The 20,766-nt window shown below is 44.3% G+C and overlaps 1 protein-coding gene across 3 annotated transcripts in view; it reads right to left on the bottom strand.

Annotated features, from left to right (window-relative positions):
• The window catches only part of Drd2 (dopamine receptor D2), a 61,464-nt gene extending 49,192 nt beyond the window's left edge, over positions 1–12,272 (bottom strand). For 2 of the 3 annotated variants that reach the window (XM_076925088.1, XM_076925090.1), the window contains exon 1: positions 12,114–12,272. The gene's annotated coding sequence lies outside the window, so the exon portion shown is untranslated. The remainder of the gene's footprint in view (positions 1–12,113) is intronic. The other variant, XM_076925089.1, reaches the window with a different exon arrangement.
• Positions 12,273–20,766: the final 8,494 nt, after the last annotated feature.

The following is a 20,766-nucleotide window of genomic DNA, read 5'->3' as shown; positions in this document are numbered from 1 at the left end:
TGCATTTTGGGCCCTGGATCATCTGTCCTGTGTCCCTACACTGTGCCCACAACTGCTTATGCAGCCCAGCACCATCACTCAACAAATCTAGCTTGTTCCAGTTCCCTGTACACTGGACAACAGAACCTGTTGATTCTGTTTACTCCTGCATCCACAGCCACTTTCACTGATTCAGACTTCCAGCCCAGAATTGAGACACTTTAATCAATGTCCTTAACACACTTTGTCTCACTGTCCCATAACCATCCTTGGCTTCTCCTCTTCCCCTCCTCCTCTGCAGCCCACTAGTCACTGGGTTCTAGTGTCTTCCTGGCTCCACTGCCCACTTCGTCCATGTCACCTACCTCACTGTCCTGCAATTACAGATTTTTTTTACTGTGTCTCTGCCAATACACCCCCTGTAATTAATTCTCCCACACAGGAACCTGCGTTTTTTTTTTAATGTAATTCAAATCAATTGAGTTATTCTCTTGCTCAAAATCCAATCCTTTAAAATGATTTTCTGTTTCCATCAGGTAGAATCCTATCTCCATCCTAAGTTCTGGAGTTTCACAGTGTGGTCCCTGGTGATGCCTCTGGGCATACTTTGTACTGTCTCCAATTCAAACTCTACTCTTTATCCACTGTGTTTATAAAATAATCCATGGTCTATCCTGAGGCTAGCTTCGCAGAGGATAGAAAAAGGCCCTGTGGCAGAAGAAAGTGTTGTCCTCTTGCTGGGTTCCCTTGCTAGGTAACAATGTGTTCTAGAAAGACGTCAAATCCTACTTGTCTCATGGCTTTGTATGCAATAATGTCTTTCTTTTCTCCAGAAGAGAAGCTAAAACACAGAGTACACATTGGGAAGGGTCCTGTGGACACCCTTATTTAACCTAATAAATTATAAGAATAATACAAGTGAATGTTTTTTCAAACATGACTTGTTTGTTTTATGTGTATTTATGTGTGCCCGGATGAGTTCATGTACATCATGTGAGTGCGACACGGGTATGCAGAGAGGCCGGAGATGATGTCTGATCCCTGGAAGGGGAGATGCAGGTAATAGTGAACTGCCCCATGTGAGGCGTGAGTGGTGTGAGTCAAACCTGGTTTTCTCTGCAACAGCAGCAAGCACTCTGAACCACGAAGTCATCTCTGTGGGCCTCAGGGAACGCCATTTCAGAGATTGCTATATGCCTTGTGCCGAGCCAAACACTTGATATGATGATCCACTGACAGCATAGAACCCCATCAAGGAAGTGCCACCATCCTTTTGTGAGAAAACCATCTTGTGAGAAAATGGAAAATTCTGCATTTCATAAAGGGACTAGTAACTTGTGTGAACAACATCACACAAGTCATTAGTGACCAATAAAATAAAATAACAGAAAAAAAAAAAACTATCACTCTGGCTTCCAAGTTCATACTCTGAATTGCTTCATGATACTGATAAATAGCTAGATGACCTATTGACCTATCTCGCTCTATGTGTGTCTCTGTGTGTATACATGTGTGTACATATGAATGTGTGCATATGTGTGTATGCATATGTAGAAGTCAGTGGTAGACGTCAAATGTCTTCTTTTAGCAATTCTCCAGTTTTGAGTTGATCTCTCAGTGAACCTGAGACATGCTGATTCAACTGGACTGGCTGGACAGCTAGTTCCAGGGAACTCTGCCTCTGTGTTCCTGTCCAGCTCTGGGATTGTACAGACATGTACCTCACCATGCCTGGCATTTTACATATGTGCTAGAGAGTCTGACTGAGGTCATTATGCTTGAATAGTAAGCAGTTTGCTTACTGAGCCATCTCCCCAGACCAATATGCCATTAAAAAAATATTGTTGGGAAACATAGGTACAAGATCTTAGGACTTTGGGAGAGTCTCGGGTTAAATGCACTCTTGCAAACTGAGAACTGGCCTTCCTCAAAAACTGCAAAAGTTCCAGCTTTAAACACAGGGACCCTGAGAGCACTGCAAACAGTCCCCAGCACAGCTCCACCCTGAGTGCCCTGAGTCCCCAGGCTGACCTGCATTAATACATCCGAGTGTCCAGGTTTCCTTGCTTCTCAGTACCTTCATCTTGGCACGAGTGTCTGGCTGATGCAGGCATTGACAATCCAGAATCTCTCCTTCCCACAGGCTATGGCAACTATGAAAATTTTTCAACCAAACCCCAACATAGCTACAGCAACTAGCTAGTATTGGTGAAGGATAAAGGGGAAGTGTGAAGCACTTTGCTGATGCACTAACATGGAGAACACTACATGCACGGTCAGACTCCTGTTGAGCTTCAAGTGAGTAGAGAGTGTGAGGCTGTCAGGAAGTGTGACATGTCACTCACTGACCCATCCCTCACCCATTCCACAATTTAAGTGACTACCAAGGACCCAGTGCCACTTTCAGCTACACGTTTCCATGGAATTATGAGACAGATTCTCCACTTCCAAACCCTCATAGTCTAGTGGAGAAAAATAAGAAATTCACAGTCAAAATATTCGCATTATGATGGCAGTATAAGGATCTGGGGAGACGACTCAGTAGGTCAGAAGCTTACTGTGCAAGCATGAGAACCTGAGTTCAGATTTTGAGCACCCATATGAAAGCCAGACATGGCAGTTCATATCTGTAACTCCAGTGTTGGAGTGAATGGTTAAGACAGGTGGAATCCCACCCCACACATCCCCAGGGGCTTGTTAGCCAACCTATATAACAGAAACTGTGAGTTCTAAGCTCAATGTAATACCTGTCTCAAAAAAAAATAAATTCAAGAGAAAGAGGAAGACAGGAGATGTTGGCTTCTGATCTCCACATGCACACACAGGAGTGTGAGCACTAACACATACATATGCACCCACATGCACACACCACACACACACACACACACACACATATACCACATTAGAAAAGCAAGATGCCAATACAAGACACAGTTATGAGAGGGCTGGGGGTGTAGCTATGGGTAGAGCTTTTGCTGAGCATACTAAGGCTCTGAGTTCAGCCCCAGCACTGAAAACACAAGGGTATGAGATATCATAGGGCAGTGACTAGTGTCCCAGCCCTGTGACTCTGAGTGAGTGTCACTCCACCTCTCAGATCTGGTCTGCACCACAGGATGTAACAATAACCACAGCAAGTTACTGCAAGGAGCCGTCAGGACAGCGAATATGAAAGTGTTTCACAGAGGAGAGAGATGATTATTGCTTGATGGGTTCTGAAAATTAAAAGAGGATTTCAAGATGCTGAGTATCTCCGCTATTGTTTCACAGGGAATAAGACAATTATTTTAAATGCTTGAAAGTGAGCACAAACTGGCTGGTTCCGCTGTCTGGAATGTCTGTCTTTCCCTCAACGTGAACAGCTCACTTCCACAACCTTCAACTCTCTCCCTCAAGTGTTAGTTAATGCAACAAAGTTGTCTCTGGCTTCACACCTCTGCCTTCCCGATTGTTGTAATCCTAATCTGTTCCCTCTGTTCCTGGGTACGTGGTACCTTCTAAAACTCAGTAATATGCTCTTTATATTATTATCCGTTTCCCATATACTATAAACCCCAAGAAGGCTGAGATCTTTGCTGTGTTCACAGACAGATTTGCAGCCAAAATGAATACCTGGCACACAGTAGATGCTCAAGAATAATAGTTTGATGAGATAATAAGAAACAGAAATTATGTTGCATAGATACCGTAGCAGAGGATACCCAGAGAATAAGGCTGCAGGAAGACAGAACATGGGAACCAGAAGCAAGTCTGAAAAGATGATGGTGGAGGGACTCCTGACCATGGTGTACAAAACACAAGTTTCCAACCTCTAGGATAACACAAGCAGTAGGGCCACGGAGGAGGCTTAAAAGAGGCAGTATCAGCCACTATTATACAACAGGCAGTGAGTAGACTGCACGCGATTTCAGAAGACAAGTTGGCATAATCATAGAGAATAATTTCTGAGTTCCTGTTATCTATTGTTGCGTAATCAATTATCCCAGAACTTAGCAACTTAGAACAAAACTGTGTTGCCTCATAGTTTCTGTGTTAGGAATGTAAACAGCTCAGGTAAGAGGTTCTGGCTTAAAGTCTTTTAAAGGTTCCAGTGACAACGATGTGGGTTGTTGTCAATTAAAAGCTCTTGTCACTTGAAGAGCCTTCTAAGACAGTTTACCCAGTGGCTGAAACTTCAGTTCTTTGCCATGTAGACCTTTCCAGAGGGCTACAGGAATGCTTTCAAGGCATTTTCTAGCTCTCTCCAGAAGAGCAATCCAAGAAAGAACCGGGTTGAAGCTGTGATCCTTTCTAGAAATCAAATTCTGTCCTTTAGGCCTTGTTCTATTGGCACACATGTGTTCCCTGCTCAGTATAGGGACAGATCATACAAGAACATGGATGCTGGGAGGTGAGGAGTCTAAAGGCCACCTTGGAGGTTGGCTACTATGGATTGTTACTAAGGAAGCTGCAGGGATAACTGGAGAGCAGTGTTGGTTTATCGACATTACCAGTTTTCTCCAGCTCCTTAGAGAACACTAACCACAGATGTGTTATCGTTTATCAGATCATAGCAGGCCTTGGCTGTATAGATCACTAAAGAAAATCTGTGTATCAGAGCATGGATCCTCAGAGATCCCTGCATCCTTGTTTTGAATGCTAGTTTCTGATTGTCAGTACTTCTCTTCCCGGACCTGCTTTAAATGAATAAAAGAGCCGAAGATGCTCAGAATCTAAAACAGGAACTGCCAAGGATGCTAACCTGGGAACAGAATCTGCAACTAACCTTCCAAAAGCTCTTCCCATCACTAATGAGCAAGCACATGTTTTCTGCCTGTAGCTACAGCACATACAAGAGCCCTTCCCTCATAGAAAAGCCCACAAGGATAAGTCACTTTCTGGATGGGAAAGCATCAGCACCAGAAGCTATTAAATTCCACTGCTTTCTCAGGCAGGACTGTGTGTCACGTCAATACATGAACGGCATTTGCTTCTGCTACTAACATCCTCGGAAGATGGAAAGTCGATGGGTTAGTTTTTGGGGGGAGCAGGGGGTTCATTTTGTTTTACTCTGGTGTGTGTGTGTGTGTTAGTGTGCATGTCCATGTGTGCAGGTGCAGAGGGCAGAGGAGGATGCTGGAGGGTCTTGTTTTTTTGTGCTCTGCTTTATTCCTTGGAGATGGAGTTTGTCTTACTGAACCTAGACTGGCATCCAGCAAACTTGAGCCCTCCTCCTGTCTCTGCCCTCTCCTACACTGACAGGATTTTAAAAGCACTTGACCATGCCCAGCTTTTCACATGAGAGTCAGAATTCAAACTCAGATCCTCCTGCTTGAAAAGCAAATACCCACGAAGCATCTCCTGAGCCCTTATCTCTTAAATTTAAAATGGCCTTTTTCAGAGTGCACGTCACACCGCCGGTCTCTGCCAATTAAGAAGGATCAACCACAAGGTAGCAGGTGACGGACTTGGGGTGTTATGGGGGTACGTGAGGACGTGTAAAGCCATCACCAGGAAGACTGATGCCTCCTCCTGACTTATGAGAGCCTAGCTGTGCCTAATTCAAAAGGGTGATAAAGCAATTCAAATCTTTCTCCCTTGGGATGAGTAAGAATTTCTGACAGGTGCCCGCCAAATAATTTGGATAAGGATAAATGTAGAACATTAGAAAGAAGCATAAGGTTGAATTCTGTGGAAGTTTAGGAAGCTCATTTCAGAGATGTAAAATCAGCTTCTGAATCGGGGGGTTAGGTAGTTAGTAGTAAGCCTCTACTGTGAGCTCCCAGCCATTACTAAACGGGGTCTTTTCAGTGCCTCCGGTCTGTTACTTTCGGTCACCATCATCACTGACGTTATCACCACTCATACAGAACACCAAGGTGGTAGAGATGAATCAGCCTGCCTCTGATCACATAGCAGAGTGTCAGAGTTAGAGCCAGACTCCAACCCTGTGAGGTTACAGACTTACCTGCTATCCTAGGTTGTTTAAGGAGTTAAATAGGGAACAAACTGTTGGTATACAATATCCATAAGATATATGGCAAGAGTCAACAACAGGCCAGAAGCCTTCTAGCTTTTTTCAAGGTAAATATCATTTTCCTATCAATTTAATGGAGCCTCCTGGGGCATTGAATTCTGAGGGAGTTCAAATGTATCAGGAAGCATATTGACTCCCTTCTTTTGTACCTGAAGAAATTCATGGGTAAGTTAGATGTTCTGATCAACGATACTCAGGCTTCTCCTGTCTCTGTCCACCAGAAAAAAATAAATACACCAATTGGTTAGTTCTTAAAGGTAGCTCTAAGGAATTTAATTACCCATCTATTGGTTGGCTCTCAGATCTGTCCACCCTCTCCTATCTATGTAGTCAAGCAGCTGTGTCTTGAAGACAAGTGACTGTTCAATCCAGGTGTTTATTATAAGAAAATAACAAACAGACCTGAATGTCAACAGGAGTTACCTTTTCATTCCTTAGACAGTATGAGTCACTCAGATGTGGGAAAGAAGGCCCATCACCAAGCTCCAGCCCTATTCACACCTTCTCTCTTGGTCCTCCTTCCACATTGGAAGACAGTTCTGACCTCCACTCTGCCCCTGACTCCTGAATCTAGGATTTTATCATTCACTGACATACATTTTTAATGCATTACAGCCGAAGGAACTCAGATCCAGGGTGAAGCAAAACTTCCCAGGTAGTCCTCAAATTTAAGAACACCACAGAGTAAGTTTGTGCATCTTCTACTTTTCTGGTATCATCTTCAAAATTTACAAGCACTTCCCTTATTAAAGAAGACTTATCCAGACTGAAGAGATAGCTCAGTAGTTAAGGGCACTTGCTGTGCAAGCGTAAGGACCTGAATTCCAGCATTCACATAAATGCCAGCTATATCCATGCGTACCTATAATTCCAGCAGCAAGGGTAGAGGAACCACTCTATCAGAAAAGGGCAAACCCCAATCTCAGTGAGAGGCCTGTTTTGAGGGAATTAGGCAGAAAAGTGCTAAAGCGGGGCACCTACATCCTCCCCCAGCCTCTGTGATGTGTGCAAGAGCACGTGAACAAACACACATTTCCCTTTCTCTCTCCCCACCTGTCACACATGAAGAAAATAAAAGAAGACGTTCCCCCATCCCCAGTCTTCTCCCGTACCATTGTTTATGCCACTTACATAAGTCAGCAAAGCCTAGTATTTAACCATCACACAGTCTGGCTTTGAATCCCCACTCCGCACCTTAGCTGTGTGACCTTGCATGAGACACTTCTCTAAGGCCGTGCGTCTTTCTCCGCCAAATAGGGATAAGAAGAGCACCCACTTCCAGAGCCATCACAAGACGGTGAATTGAAATGGACACGTCATGTCAAGCGATGAGCACAATGTCCAACACACAGCAAGCAAGTGCTAAATATTGGCCTCTGTGATGATGAAGCCAGCAACGGGGAGGGGGGGGGCTGGTGAGCAGGCCCAGTTGTCATAAGCAGCCGTGCTAAGGAAGTTTGTGAGCCAGGCTCTTTCTCAGACCAAGGGTTTCAAGGGAACTGCTTGTGATGTAGCTGCCTGGGGTAACAAGAAGGAACTGAGGCAATTATACAGTATGCAACAGAAATAATTTCATTTCTAATGCCTTTCCCCTGCTGGGCCACTTAGACCCAAACAATAACAACAAGGTGGAGGCGGGAACAAGGGGGTGGAGGCAGGCACGTTCTGATGGAGCTCCGTGATGAATAGATGGGGCCCCAGGACTCATTTTTTTCTCCCAGACATCTACGGTGGCGAGTCCCTGGGGCCACAGCTGCAGTCCTGTACAGATAGGCAGTGCTTTGAACCACTAGAGGCTAAAAACCTCTCTCTGGGACCAAACTGACATCATTCCAGGGCTCTGGGGAAGTCAGGGGTCCTCCCTTCTCTTTTTATCTGGGCAGACAGCAGACTGCCCTTTTGGCCTCCTGGGAAAAAAGGAAGTCCTTGCAGGTGACCTAAGTTTATGACAAAGCTGTTGGTGTTGCATGAAGCTAATGCATCCATTCAGTGTACTCTTAACATCAGCCTATTCTGGGAGCCTCTGCAAGCAATTCTCCTCTGCTTCTAACACACACACACAATCACACACACTGCTTCATAGTCTCTAAAATGCTCCAATCAACTTCCAGGTTTTTGAGTTTGGAGCATTGCAACAATATGGTCTCTTCTATCCAGGGGAGTCCCCAGGCCCCAGTGACTCATCTCTGTTCACTGGAGCCAACAGGAACCTTGGCTCCTCTGAAGAACAGCTCTGTGTCACCTAGGGAAAGAAGGTATCACCCTCTCCCAGGGGCAGCTTGTCTGCCAAGGGTGTCCAGTTAACCCATTCATCAGACTGAGGTAAAAGGAACAAAAATGAGGCAACTTGTATTGTCCCAAAGGTGTCTCACCTTTCTCTGGACTCATCTGCAAACTGAGAGTCTGGGTCTTGGTTTTTCTTTCTCCTTCATCATCAAAGGCTGACACTATAATCAAGCTATTTTCCAAGCCTAGACATTTAGGTAATATGATTCTATTATATTTTTTAAATAAGAAAAAAAACTTCAATTACACGGATGATGGGGGAAAATGAGAGGCAGAGACTATTAGCACTGGACTCCAGCACCCTTATTAATACTAAAAAGTACAGCAATAATATCAGTCTACCACCCAGACCTGGCAAATAAACTGCCTTCACATCCCCAGTCTCTCCATAAATTACCATGGAAATCTGGAGGTGGGTGGTGTATACGTCCAACAACAAGCCACAGCATCCTTCAAGGGCTATAAGATGCCTTTTGTGGATAAAAAGAAGAGAACGTGATACCGGAGTTCAGCTAAGCGACTAGAAACACCATGAGGAGAGGAGGGCTTCTGGTGAGAAACAGAACCAAGCTATTTCCTTTCTAGCGTCTGTGGATTTCACTCATTTCCTATGTGACCAGAAGTGTCCCTGCCTAAGTAGAACACCTGGTAGGATTGAGGTGCTTTGGTCACTAAGTCAAATCAGAGAGTCCAGGAACTGGTAACTTGACCTTACCCTTCTGGGGATAACAGAAGGAAGCTCAGTATTTGGAATATTTGGACAGTTTCCCTGTTTGGAAACAAGGTCATCCAGGATGACCTCCAAGGAGCCCAAAGCATCTTCAGCTCTACAGGCCTGTAAATAGTATCTGAGAGAACTATGGATGACTGGGCCAGACTCTAGGATTTCTACAAGACTTATAACCTTAGGAACAGTGAACAGTTGATACACAACACAATTCTGGGAGGTTCTGCAAATATGGCTTCACAAAGTCTCAGCTTGGATTCGACATAACCTGTGAAGTTGCAAAAGCACCTTAGCACTCAAGTTTTGTAGAGAGCATCTGCTGAAAAAATATGAGTCTGTGGAAGAGGTAGAGTCGGCTCAAGGATGTCTCGACACACCTCATACTCACCCCGTGTGCTCATGTATGTATTCATGTTTGCAGCGCGCACACACACACATACACACAAAGTCACTGTATGACATTCATAGCCATACCTTTTAATATCATAGTGCAATTTTCATTAGCAGGGGAGATGGAGACAGCTCTCTCCATGAGAGTCCATGTATCTTTCCCCTTACCCTTGTTTCTCAGAGAAGAGTGAAATGAGACCCATTTGGCCTCAGCAAATTGATCTCAGGAACATTTAAAGCAATCTTTTTTTATGTGAATCTGAGTTCCCCTCTGTTTCCCTTGGCATCAGAGGAGAAACTGAGTTTCTCTCACTTTGAGGTTCTTCTAAATTATTCTCAAGATTAGATTTGCATGTTATAAACAGAAATAATCTGACTTGGAAGGTAGACAACTGATGGCTGATTCAACCTCACAAACCTTCCAGTTTATGGAACAAAGAATCAAAACAGTAGATTTAAGAAGTCACTGCCAAGAAGGAATGAGTGGCTACCAGCTTTGGGAAGATTAGACTGAACTAATCTTGTCTTGGCATTTCAAGAGCAGTTGTTGATAGCAGAAAGAACCATCACTCACAAGAGAGGGTGGGAAAGAGGCACACACTAGGCTGGCCTCCAAAAACTGATAGCATTTACACAAGGCTATCTGCATCCATATTGGTGAGTCTTGTGGAAGACTAAAACAAAAATTTTTTGAGAAATATCAAAGTATGGAGAATCATGAAAGAGTGGAAATTGGGTTGCATCTTTGGACTCAGGAAAGGGACTGAATCAGGTGGATGGTTCTTCCATGCCCAGCCCCATAGTTGAAGAATTTAACTTGAGACAGCTTGATAAATGAGAGACTTTAATTTGTATCCATTAAAAACATGCACAGATTCTCTTAGAAGTCCTAGTTTCCATGAGAGGTATTTTCTCTAAAGCGTGTGTGTGTGTGTGTGTGTGTGTGTGTGTGTGTGTGTGTGTGTGTATTTATGAATCACCCAGTGAAACATAACGTTATGGGCCTCAACTTTAGATTCTAATTCAGCATTTTATTTGAAAAAGAGACAGAAATACAAATTTTTAACCAGCTTCCCAGATGATTCAGATGCAAAGGCTTCTTTGCAATCCCTTAGGGAAATACTGCCTAGGACCTCTACAGCAGATCAGAATCTTCATGTTCCAAGCAAGAAAGGTTGATGGAACTCGGAAAATTCTTTAGGAGACCAAAGCTGAGAAATGCTCAATAGTAGAACACTTCCTTAGTGTATAAAAGACCCTGGAATTGATCCCCAGCTGCACAAACAAGCAAGAAGACCGCAGCTGGAAGGTCCTCACTTATTTCTGAGCCTAACCCTCCCAAATCTCTTCCTTGTTCCACATTTGATTTCAGAGATGCTATCAAAGCCCAAAGAAAACAGATTTGTAGTGCATTTGCAAACGTGAAACCACAAAGTCCAAGGCAGAGGGCCGAGACCCAGTAAATCAGCCTCCTGATTATCTTGAAATCGGTTGCACTCGTGTAAGCTGCTTTCTGCCCACCCTCATCAAACAACAGCACATAGGAAAGATGAAAAAAATGCTTTCTCAAGTAGCCCTAATTCGGGGGTCCGGGGTGTGGATCAGGCATAAGCACAGTATTTGCATCTGAAGCAGGGTTCGGTCACAAAACTGAACATCTAGTTCCCAAGGAGAGAAGCAAGGATTAACCTAAAATGTTCGTAGCCTGGTCAGAATCCATAAATTGTTGAGTGTGCAGAAGGACCTAGAGAAGTCCGCACACTGGATTGTACCTCATCCTATCTTAGGAGCCCCAGAAAAGAACGTAGCAGGGTACCCAGTGAGGAAAATATGACTCGCTGAAGCAGCTTCCCTGTGACTGAGAACAAGGGCCTGTCCCCAGGGAGCCCCAGTGCTGTTCCTTGTGTCCATGGCGAAGCCTGTTGTGTAGATGGCAACTGGCTCTCTTACCTCTGCTCCTCAAGAGGAACCTCACAGGCTGCCCTCCGCAAAAAGGGAAAAAGGGAAGCGCTCTGTTTGACGCTTAGAGAAGCCTCTTCGCATACAGACAGTGGGGCTCTTGATCCATTTCAGAGATGGACAGTCACCCTCTATCACTGTCTCCCGCCCCCACTGTCACCTACACTCCCAGGGGGAAATGCGTCTGAAATAACCGGCTTTCTTCCGGACTGGGTGACAGAGCAGCGGACAGAGAACGGGAATTCGGCACCAAGGACAGCAGAAAGCCTAAGGGTGGAAGACCGCTTCCGGAAACAGCTTCACCTTCAAACTTGACTTTAACCCTTCCAAAAGTCTCAGGTTGCACCAATAACAGAAAGGTCAAATACAACCCTTCTTCCTTTTGAATGGTGGGGAACTCTAGTGCGCGTTTGGGGTCCTAATCTAGGATACCAGGAGACAGTGCCCTACCAAAAACCTCCAGGATCAGCCACTCTCTGAAGCCACAGCTACACCCCACTGTTACTCTGGATAAGGACTCCCACCCAGACAGGACAGCCCAAAGGAAGCTAAGTAAGAAGGACTGGGGATGCCATCCTTCAGGTTCCCGACGCCCGGGGCGCAATCTGCCCGACGGAGATTCAGTGGAAAGGGTGCTACCGGACAGGCGGCGCTAGAGTGGCTGGACAAACTTCTGTTCTCGTCCGGTCAGCTCTGGACGCTTCGACCCGTGCAGAGGCCACAGACTGCTTGTCGCTCCACCCCGTTGGTTCTTACCTTCAAGCCATAGGGCGCCCGGGGCCAGAGAAGGCGCCGGCTGCTCGAGGCTTCCAGCTCCCGCCGCATCCACGCACGGCCACCCCTCCGGCAGCCGTCCGGGGCCGCCGGTCCCCTCCGCGGGTCCCTCGGCTCCCGGCCCCGCCGCGCCGTTCAGATCCCCGGCGGGCAGCCGCTCGGCCGGCTCGGGCCCGCGGGGAGCAGTGGACGGGCCGCGGCGGGGCAGGGCGAGGCGGGGTGGGAGGGCGGGAGCGCAGCGCGGGGACCAGGCTGGGAGGCGGGCAGGCGGCGCTGCGCGCGAGAGGCGACCAGCTCCAGCACTGAGGCTGGACAGCTCCGCAGAGTCAGAGCGCCGCGCGCGCAAGAGGAGGGGGCGGGGTCACCCTGGCCACGAGGCGCCGGGAACCCCGCCCCTGGGACAGGCCCCACCCACCCAGGGCCCCAGAGCTGTCTCTGCACTATGGGGCCTGGGGAAGGAAGAAACCCCCGAGAACTGAAGCAGAGCATCCATCTCTGGCTTTGAGGAGAAGATAGCCTGTGCTCTGGACTGCTCGCCGGTGTCCTCCTACACTCATTAAGTAACACCCTGTCCACCCAAACCTACTCTGGTCTAGCATTAGCAACACCAGCCGGTCCATCTCCTCCACTGAAGAGTCAGGGCCAAGAGCTAGCTGAAGCACTACCTGTGGTACATCAAAAATTTAAAGGAGAAATAGATTCCGGAAGGATGTCCAGGGTCTGTGTACAGACCTCAGGTCTGAAAAATCACAGTGGTTAGTTCTGCTCTTGTGCTTTCCCAGAGGAAGACCTGGGCAGAGCAGATCTAAGGATGCAAATGATAAAGAAGGCTCTGGAAGTTCCAGCTCTCCCTTCCCTCTGCACTGAGGAGCAGGAGGAGGGAGAGGAAGAGAGGTGTGATCTTCTTCAGCCCTACCCAGGGTCATATCCTACCCAGAGAACCCAGAGTCTTTCTCTCGGATCCAGCTGGTGCTTTCTGTCCCTCTGTTCTGCCTCTGCCAGCTTCTATATGAGATTCCAAGTCACAGAAGAATAAAGTCAGGGTCCTGTTCGCATGGGGCCAATCCAGAGTAGAGACTTCCAAATACTTATAGCTTAAACAGGTGCTGTGGAGTACCGACAAGGAGACCTCACAGGAGTTGGGCATTAAAGGGTCAATGCAAGTCCCCAAGGAGAAGGCACCACAGAATTCCATGGACAGCAGCACAGAGGACGGTCTGCATATAGCAGGCGGCCATGTCACTTAGCCACAAAGAAGAAATTCCTTCCATTGGTCCATTCAATTCTGGAAAATTAGGATTGGTAAGAGAAACCTTAATATTCAGTTAATACCTGTTTGATTTAAAAGGTGGAGACTGGGGCCCAAAGAGGTATGCCCTTCCAAACCCCACGGGAACTGAGCAGTGGAATAGTCCCTAAATGCTGCACATTTTCCTTAGATGTGGCCAGCTATGAAGGCATTTAAAGGGGAAACTTCCTGAACATGATGTAGCCACCGCTGCCCCTATTCATTGTTCTTTCGATACCGTTTATTCGTGGCTCTCCGTTAGGCATGGTAAGGAAGTATTGGAACTACCAGAAACATTAGAATTCTTCACATTTTAAGGTACTCAAACATCACAGATAGGGTTGAGTCCCCAATGTTTTCCTATGTGCCCTGGGACATGTTCTTCCCAAGAAATAGCCTACTTAGATAGGGATTTTGTCTTTCTTCATCCACCTCTATGCATTTTCACCTGGTCCTGGTCCTGCCTCTATCACTTGCCAGTTGTTACCTAAATTGTTTCATCTCTCTGGGTCTCCATGTTCATATCGTCACATTGGTCCAAACAAAGCTTATTTCTCTGGGATGCACCGAGGACAATAGGTGAATTCTCAATGAAGGAACTATATATAAATAAGCTCTCTGGCTGCTCTTAATGGTGAGGTTAGCTTTGCTGGTTGAGGAGGCAGAGCCAGGAGCCAGGTGACCTCAATGGACACTACACCTCTGCACTGCCTTTTTTTTTTTTTTTTTTTTTATCCACATCAGGCATGGCTGAGTGGTTTCATGCTGGCTGTGAGTGAGACGGATGGATCTTTTAGTTTTCAATTAGCAAACGCCTTGCTTTTTAAACAAGCAGTGCAGAAAGCAGATGCTCTGGGTGATTGATGGCAGAGAACATCTGTGGTTAAGCAATGGCTTCACCAGACTCCCAGATTCCTGGCTGCCAGAGCCCTCTGGAAGTCATTCAGTGACTCCCCTACCACCAGAGGGGAACTAGACCCAATCCACGTATGTCAGGTGGGAGCAAGACACCTTTAACCTCATATGCTTCCTGTCTCTGCCTCCCCAGTGCTGGGATTATAGGCCTGAGCTGTTGACTTTGCTTCTGTGTGACCTGAGGAACCTAGGCTAATGCTCTTATATCTATCTGTCTTGCAATCACTTTGTTGACCAAATTTTCCGTGAAGTCCAAGATTAAGGTGCTGACAGACTCCATATCTGGTGCTTCTTGGGTCAGGGACATGCAGCAAAACAATGAACTTGACCTTCTGTGCTCGATTGTGTCTGTCATGGTACAGAAACCCTTAGAGAGGTGCAATGTTCCTTGTTACTAAATTGCTGAGAGAGACATAGCTCTCCATGGGAAAACTCAGTGAAGGGACTAATGGTGAGATAGACAAATTACCCTGAGGGGAAAGAAGGTTCCTCCAGAAGGACAGAGGTTCAGGGCACTGTTTTTCACTGACACAGGAGAGCAGTTACCAGAGGGCTTCAACAGCTGTGTGTGAGAGTCACCTGTACAGACCAATTTCCTTAACAGCGGATTCTAATGGGGTTTTGCACCTCGGTGTGAAACGGACATTTGTAGATAGATGTTCCTTGCATCCTTTTAATGATAAACAATAAAAAAAAATACAGGTGTGACCCACTTTAAAAATTCCAACTATACAACTCTTTCCCATTACACACGGTTAAACTGAGTGAAGCAACCCATGGAGTCTATTTGCCTGCCTTACAGAAAGCAGGTGTGGAAGGAGAAGACTGATTTATGCATCCGTGCTCACAGAAATAGTATTTTTTTTTCTTTTCCAGGGGCTTAAAATACCTGAAGTTTTCACGTAGATGAAGACTTTAAACTGCTAATCCCTGAAGTACTGATATTATAAAAAGTCTGTTTCCATGCCCATTTTATGTAGGACTGCAATTTGAACCCAGGGCTGCATGCATAGAACACAGGCGAGTACTCTACAAATTAAGCTACATTCTTAGCAACATTAATAGTAGCCAAAGAGTAGAGACGATATCAGCATGGATAAATAAAATACAACATGTGCATACATGGAATATTATACAGCCTTTAAAAGGAGTAGTTTCTCATGAATGCACCCTGTGAATGAATTACGAAGACATTATGCTAAATAAGATAAGTCTTTCACAAAAAGACAGATACTGTGTGATGTCACTTATATAAGATGCCTAAAGAAACTAATTTATCCAGACAGTGGACTGGAGGTTGAAAGAGACTGGGGACAGAGGTGAATGGAGAGCTTTTGAAAAACTCAGAGTTTCAGTTTTGGAAAATGAAGTAGTTCAAGAGGTGGCTGGTGGTGCTGACTTCACAAGAATATTATGTACTTCAAGTTAGAGACCTGGACACTTACATAGTGAGGCATTAGCAAATGTATAATCATGTAACGGTGAATTTATAGGAAGTTATCTTCTTTGATCCTGTGGTGGTTTGAATTAGAATGGCTCCCATATGCTTATATGTTTTTTGGTAGAACTGTTTGGGAAGAATTAGGAGGTGTAGCCTTTTTGGAGACGATGTATTACTAGGGTTGGGGTGGGTTTTGATGTTTCAAAAGTCCTACGTCCCTTCCCTGACTCCAGTTGAGGATCAGAGTAAGCTCTCAGCTCCTGCTTCAGTACCATGCATGCCTGCCTACTGCCATGTCCTCCACCATAATGGTCATGGACTAAACCTCTGAAACTTAAAGTCTCCAATAAACTCATTTTACACTAAGTTGCTTTTGTCATGGAGTCTCTTCAGAGCAATAGAAAAATAAGAAAGACATAGTGTGGGGGGGTGGGTGTGTGTAGGTTACATGTGCATGTATGTATACATATTCACATTGAAGTCAGAGGACAACGTCTGGTATCATTCTCAGGAGCCTGTTACTTTTCAGATGTTATTCATTTATTTACTGAGACAGAGTCTGTCTGGTCAGAAAGTCCCCAAATCTGCCTTGTCTCTGCTCCCCAACTCTGGTGTTTTAAGTCCATGCCATTGCACCCAACTGTTGTATGAGGATTCTGGACATATAACTCAGGTCCTCATGCTTATGTAGCAAATACTTTATTGACTAAGCCATGCAGGAATCTCTGCAATCACCGTGGCCAATAGACTAATGATTCATGGGAGGTAAGAAGGTGGTTCTGTTACACATAACTCAGTACCTGGTATTGGTTCAAACTTCTAGTCTGACTCTGAGTTTATTTTAACATATTTAAGCACATCACAATTTGGTGGAAGGTTTCCAGGTAATAATTAACTCGATCCTGTGTCCAAAGCAAAGCTTAAGACCTGACTACATCCAAACTCTTCATAAAGTACATGTGACATCTTCCATAAAGATGGGTTCCAGAGATTGACTGACAAAAACAAGCTCATGACAAAAGTCCAGAGTGGTCATGGCCACAGAGATAGCAGAAAGGTCATCAGGCTACTAAGCACATCTGCTCCCAGCCTTCTGGGAAGAAAACAGGTTATACACTTCTTCTTTTAAAGAGACAACCCTCTGTGTTAAACCCTCTGGTTCCCTTAATGTTTATCTGGAAGTATATGAACCTCTGTGCCTCCCATACCGCCCCCTTTTTATCTCTTAAAGAGGAAAGTATGGCTGTGATAGAGTCCAAGGTTGAATGCATTAACTGCATGGCAAGTCTGATTTAGGCAGGCATATGAGAATTATAAGAATAGCCAACAGAACCAAGGAAAGGGAAGGCCATCCTAACCATGATGGCCATTCAAAGGTCATTTGAGAAATCTTGTCTCTTTATATAGATAATTAAATTGACCAACAATAGTATGAGAAAAAATCTAACACATTAAAGCAACACATACCAGTGAGTTACTGACAATCAAGAGTATACTTCAGCAACAATCTATTGTAGCTCTATTTTGTAAAACTGTGGTTCTAAATTTGCCCGTCTCTTGACTAGTTTCTGCTAGTATTTTTGCTTAATACTAGTTTTACTAAACCTAAGGGTCATTTTTTGAAAACTCTTTTTATATACCAGTAATCATTCCTGGGACTAGTTATTTTAAAAAGGCAGTTATAGCTGCAGACATAACAGTACAATAGATCAAAGAATCATCACAATATTCCAAGGGAGCTCTCTTAATTCTATTGATTGATTGCAAAGATTTACTGAACAAAATGGTTTTGCTATGGCCTATCCCACATAAACCTTTATAATCCACAGAAAGGGCAGTATAAGTAGCATTTTCACACACACACACACACACACACACACACACACAAAAGCAGTTGTTTATCAGAGGACAGGGTATGACTGAAGGCAGAACTGCAGTAGGGAGGGTTACAAGTACATTTAAAGCATGGATGTGACTTTTTAAAGACTTACAGGAATATCAGGTAAGCCCTATGAATACAGTTGTAGGATTCTAAATTTTTTGTCCCTTTCTATTTGTACATAATGAATATGAGTGACTCCTATGCCATATAAATTTCTTTTGAAGAGACCAGGAACAGACAAGTCTCCTCTGATACAAAAAAGAGTGTTTTGTTGACTGTTCCATGCCAAATAAGGCCAGAGGTTATTTTCTAAACCATTGGCAACAGATAGTACTATTCTACATTCAAGGATACACTTGAGTAAGTAATGTATCAACTATTCCTTTCTTATCCTGATACAACTATACTTTTCAGTATCAGAGCTTTCTAAAGAGTACTTAATTTTGCTACAATTTATTATGTTTGAACTTATCAATTAGATTCCTGGAACCAAAATATCCCCCATTCACTTCACTACATATTGCAAACCATCTTTTGTCTAGACAACTGGTCCCAAAGGATTAAAAACAATCCTTAGCATGGAAAAACAACGTCGTGCTATCTCCTTTTACACTCATACCTTTTATCATTCCTGACAAAAGGCATTTGGCTTCTGCACTGACAAGCTGAGAATGAACATGCAGCATGGTCAGTAAACATAGCAGCAGCACTTTGGGGTCAGTAGTATTGTGTCCTTGTTGTCTCTCTAAGTCATTGGCTTATTCTTCCTCTTGGAACATCTCTTCTTGATGGGTTTGCTGTTTGTCTTCAGAAGCTTTATCTGACCAGTAGGCTCTAGGGTATTCTCCTGGTTGAATGCATCAGAGTGGAAGTCATCTGAGACTGTTCGTTTTCTGGAAAGATACAAGCATAACATTGCACCAATGTTAGAGGAGCATTGGGCCCTTTTCACTCATAGATTTTCAGAACATTTCATTGAACATATATAAACTTTAGGTTGTGTCTCCTTTAGAGCAAAATGTTTTGGGGCAACAGAGATGGCATTATCCTTTAAAGGGGAAAAAATAAAACATAAAGAACCAAAGTTAACATAGCTAAATACAGCACAGTATGGGGGGATTTAGGTGGGTATCTATACTCCATTCCTATTTTTAGTTTGCCATTTAAGTATTCGATGGTATCATTCCACAATAGCTTAACCTTGTGGATTGTAAGGGATTTCTGTAACATTATTAATATTTCCATAATTGCAAAAGTCCTTGTGCTAATATAATCAGGACCATTATCAGTTTTTAGTTGTAATGGGAGGCCTAGAAAGAAAATGCATAAAGAGCTATTTGACAATGGCAAGTTCCACGGGTGACACAAAGGTATTTTCCTGGAACCTCCAAGGCCCCATGCCATGCCTGGGACCATGCTCTACAGCTTGGTAGTTAAGGAGAGACACTGTACACACACAGTGAACTCCAAACACAGATATCTGCACATATGACAATAGGGAAGGCCTCAGACATAGACACCCTAGTTCCAGGTGTCAAGTGGATGTGAGAACCATCCACTACTAATTATGCACTCGCAGCTTGGAATAGTGTGTAAAGATACTCAGAACTACATGAGAAATGCTCACAGAAAATTCTTAGGGGGAAAATATAACTTTAATTTTTTCAAATCTTATTTTTAATGATGGTTCTTAAACATGTTAACCTCCCTTGTAAGTCCACCACCCACCAGAGGTAGTAGAGAAGAAAGGGTACAGGGGATATGGACTTGTTTAGAAAGATTCTTTGGAGCAACTGCCATCTGGAAATCAGCCGTTCAGTTCACAGGTCAGCAGCGGCAGCTCGATGCACTCAGAAACACTTCACAGATACACCAGCAGTCCACTTCGGTAGAGTTGGGTTAGCAACAGTGGTGACATGACTTAGCAGAGACAACCAGGCCTCAGCCTCCAGTTGAATAGGCAGGAGGGACCAATAGAAATACCAGGAGAAGTTCTTGAATGTGCCTCTCTCAGGAAAGCGAAGATCAACAAAGACTCAAGACCCACAAGCATTGCACAGCTAGCTGTACCAACAGGTTACGATCTGTCTCTGTGACTCCATGAAGTCCTTTTTATACCCTCCAAATATCACATGTCCTCCTTGTGCCTTGCCTCAACACATGCATCCAAGTCTGTGGAGTCCTGACAAACGCAGCATCACTGTGAAATGTAAGGCGAACCAATACAGGCGTGTTGTTAACCAAGAATCCTTCATCCTGTGTCCTTTCACAGGTTTGCTTTAGCAAAACATCCTCTTTCCTGTGTCTGCTTCAGTGAAACGTTCCGTCACGAGTCTGCCTTAGCCTTTCACACCTGTGTCCATTTTAACGAAACACTCCTTCACATGTGTGCCCCAGCAAAACACCGTCTAACACAACTGACTCTCCAAAGAACTGTTAAGTTTCCACTTCAGGAAAACAATTGGGTTTTCCCATGCAAACATGAAAGTGCACATCTAGCTGATACTGTAAATGAAACACAAACGTGAACAGAACCAAAGAAGAACAGTTCCATGCAAGAACTCACTGGGGGGCTCTGGTTCTTACTACATGCTATAGACAGTCTGGTTCTCTGGCTGTACCTAAAATAATTTTAGGTGAAAACTTCAAAATAATCTAACCCCTACCAATTGCTCTTTTGGTTTAACCCCTTCTGGCTTCCAAAGAAACTTGAGAAACATGCTATTACATGGCATTTCTTTCTCATTGCATGATCTATAAGAAATATTCTTTTTAAAAAAACCTTTTTATTTCAAGTTATCCCTATTTTTCTTTTAAAATCCATCTCTCACCTGCTCACATTAATATCTTTAATTTTGTTATATTGTACAAAATATAAATTTTAAAAATGAAGTTTTAGTAATCATAAGTACAAGGGAATCTGGGTGGTATTTGGACTCTCAGTTCATGAAAGGCCTAAAGTGGGAAAATAAAGGACAAGATGAAACTCCTTGTTTTGCTAACGCACTCGGCCGATGCTGCAAGTATACCATTGGATGGATTCCTAATTTGGCCAACCTTCAGCAGAGAAAGCAACTTGAGTCTCAGTGACAGACTCACTGCGCTAACC

Source organism: Arvicanthis niloticus, chromosome 26, assembly GCF_011762505.2.
Source record: "Arvicanthis niloticus isolate mArvNil1 chromosome 26, mArvNil1.pat.X, whole genome shotgun sequence".
NCBI classification, from domain to species: Eukaryota; Metazoa; Chordata; class Mammalia; order Rodentia; family Muridae; genus Arvicanthis; species Arvicanthis niloticus.
This window is presented reverse-complemented; position numbering and strand designations above follow the sequence as displayed.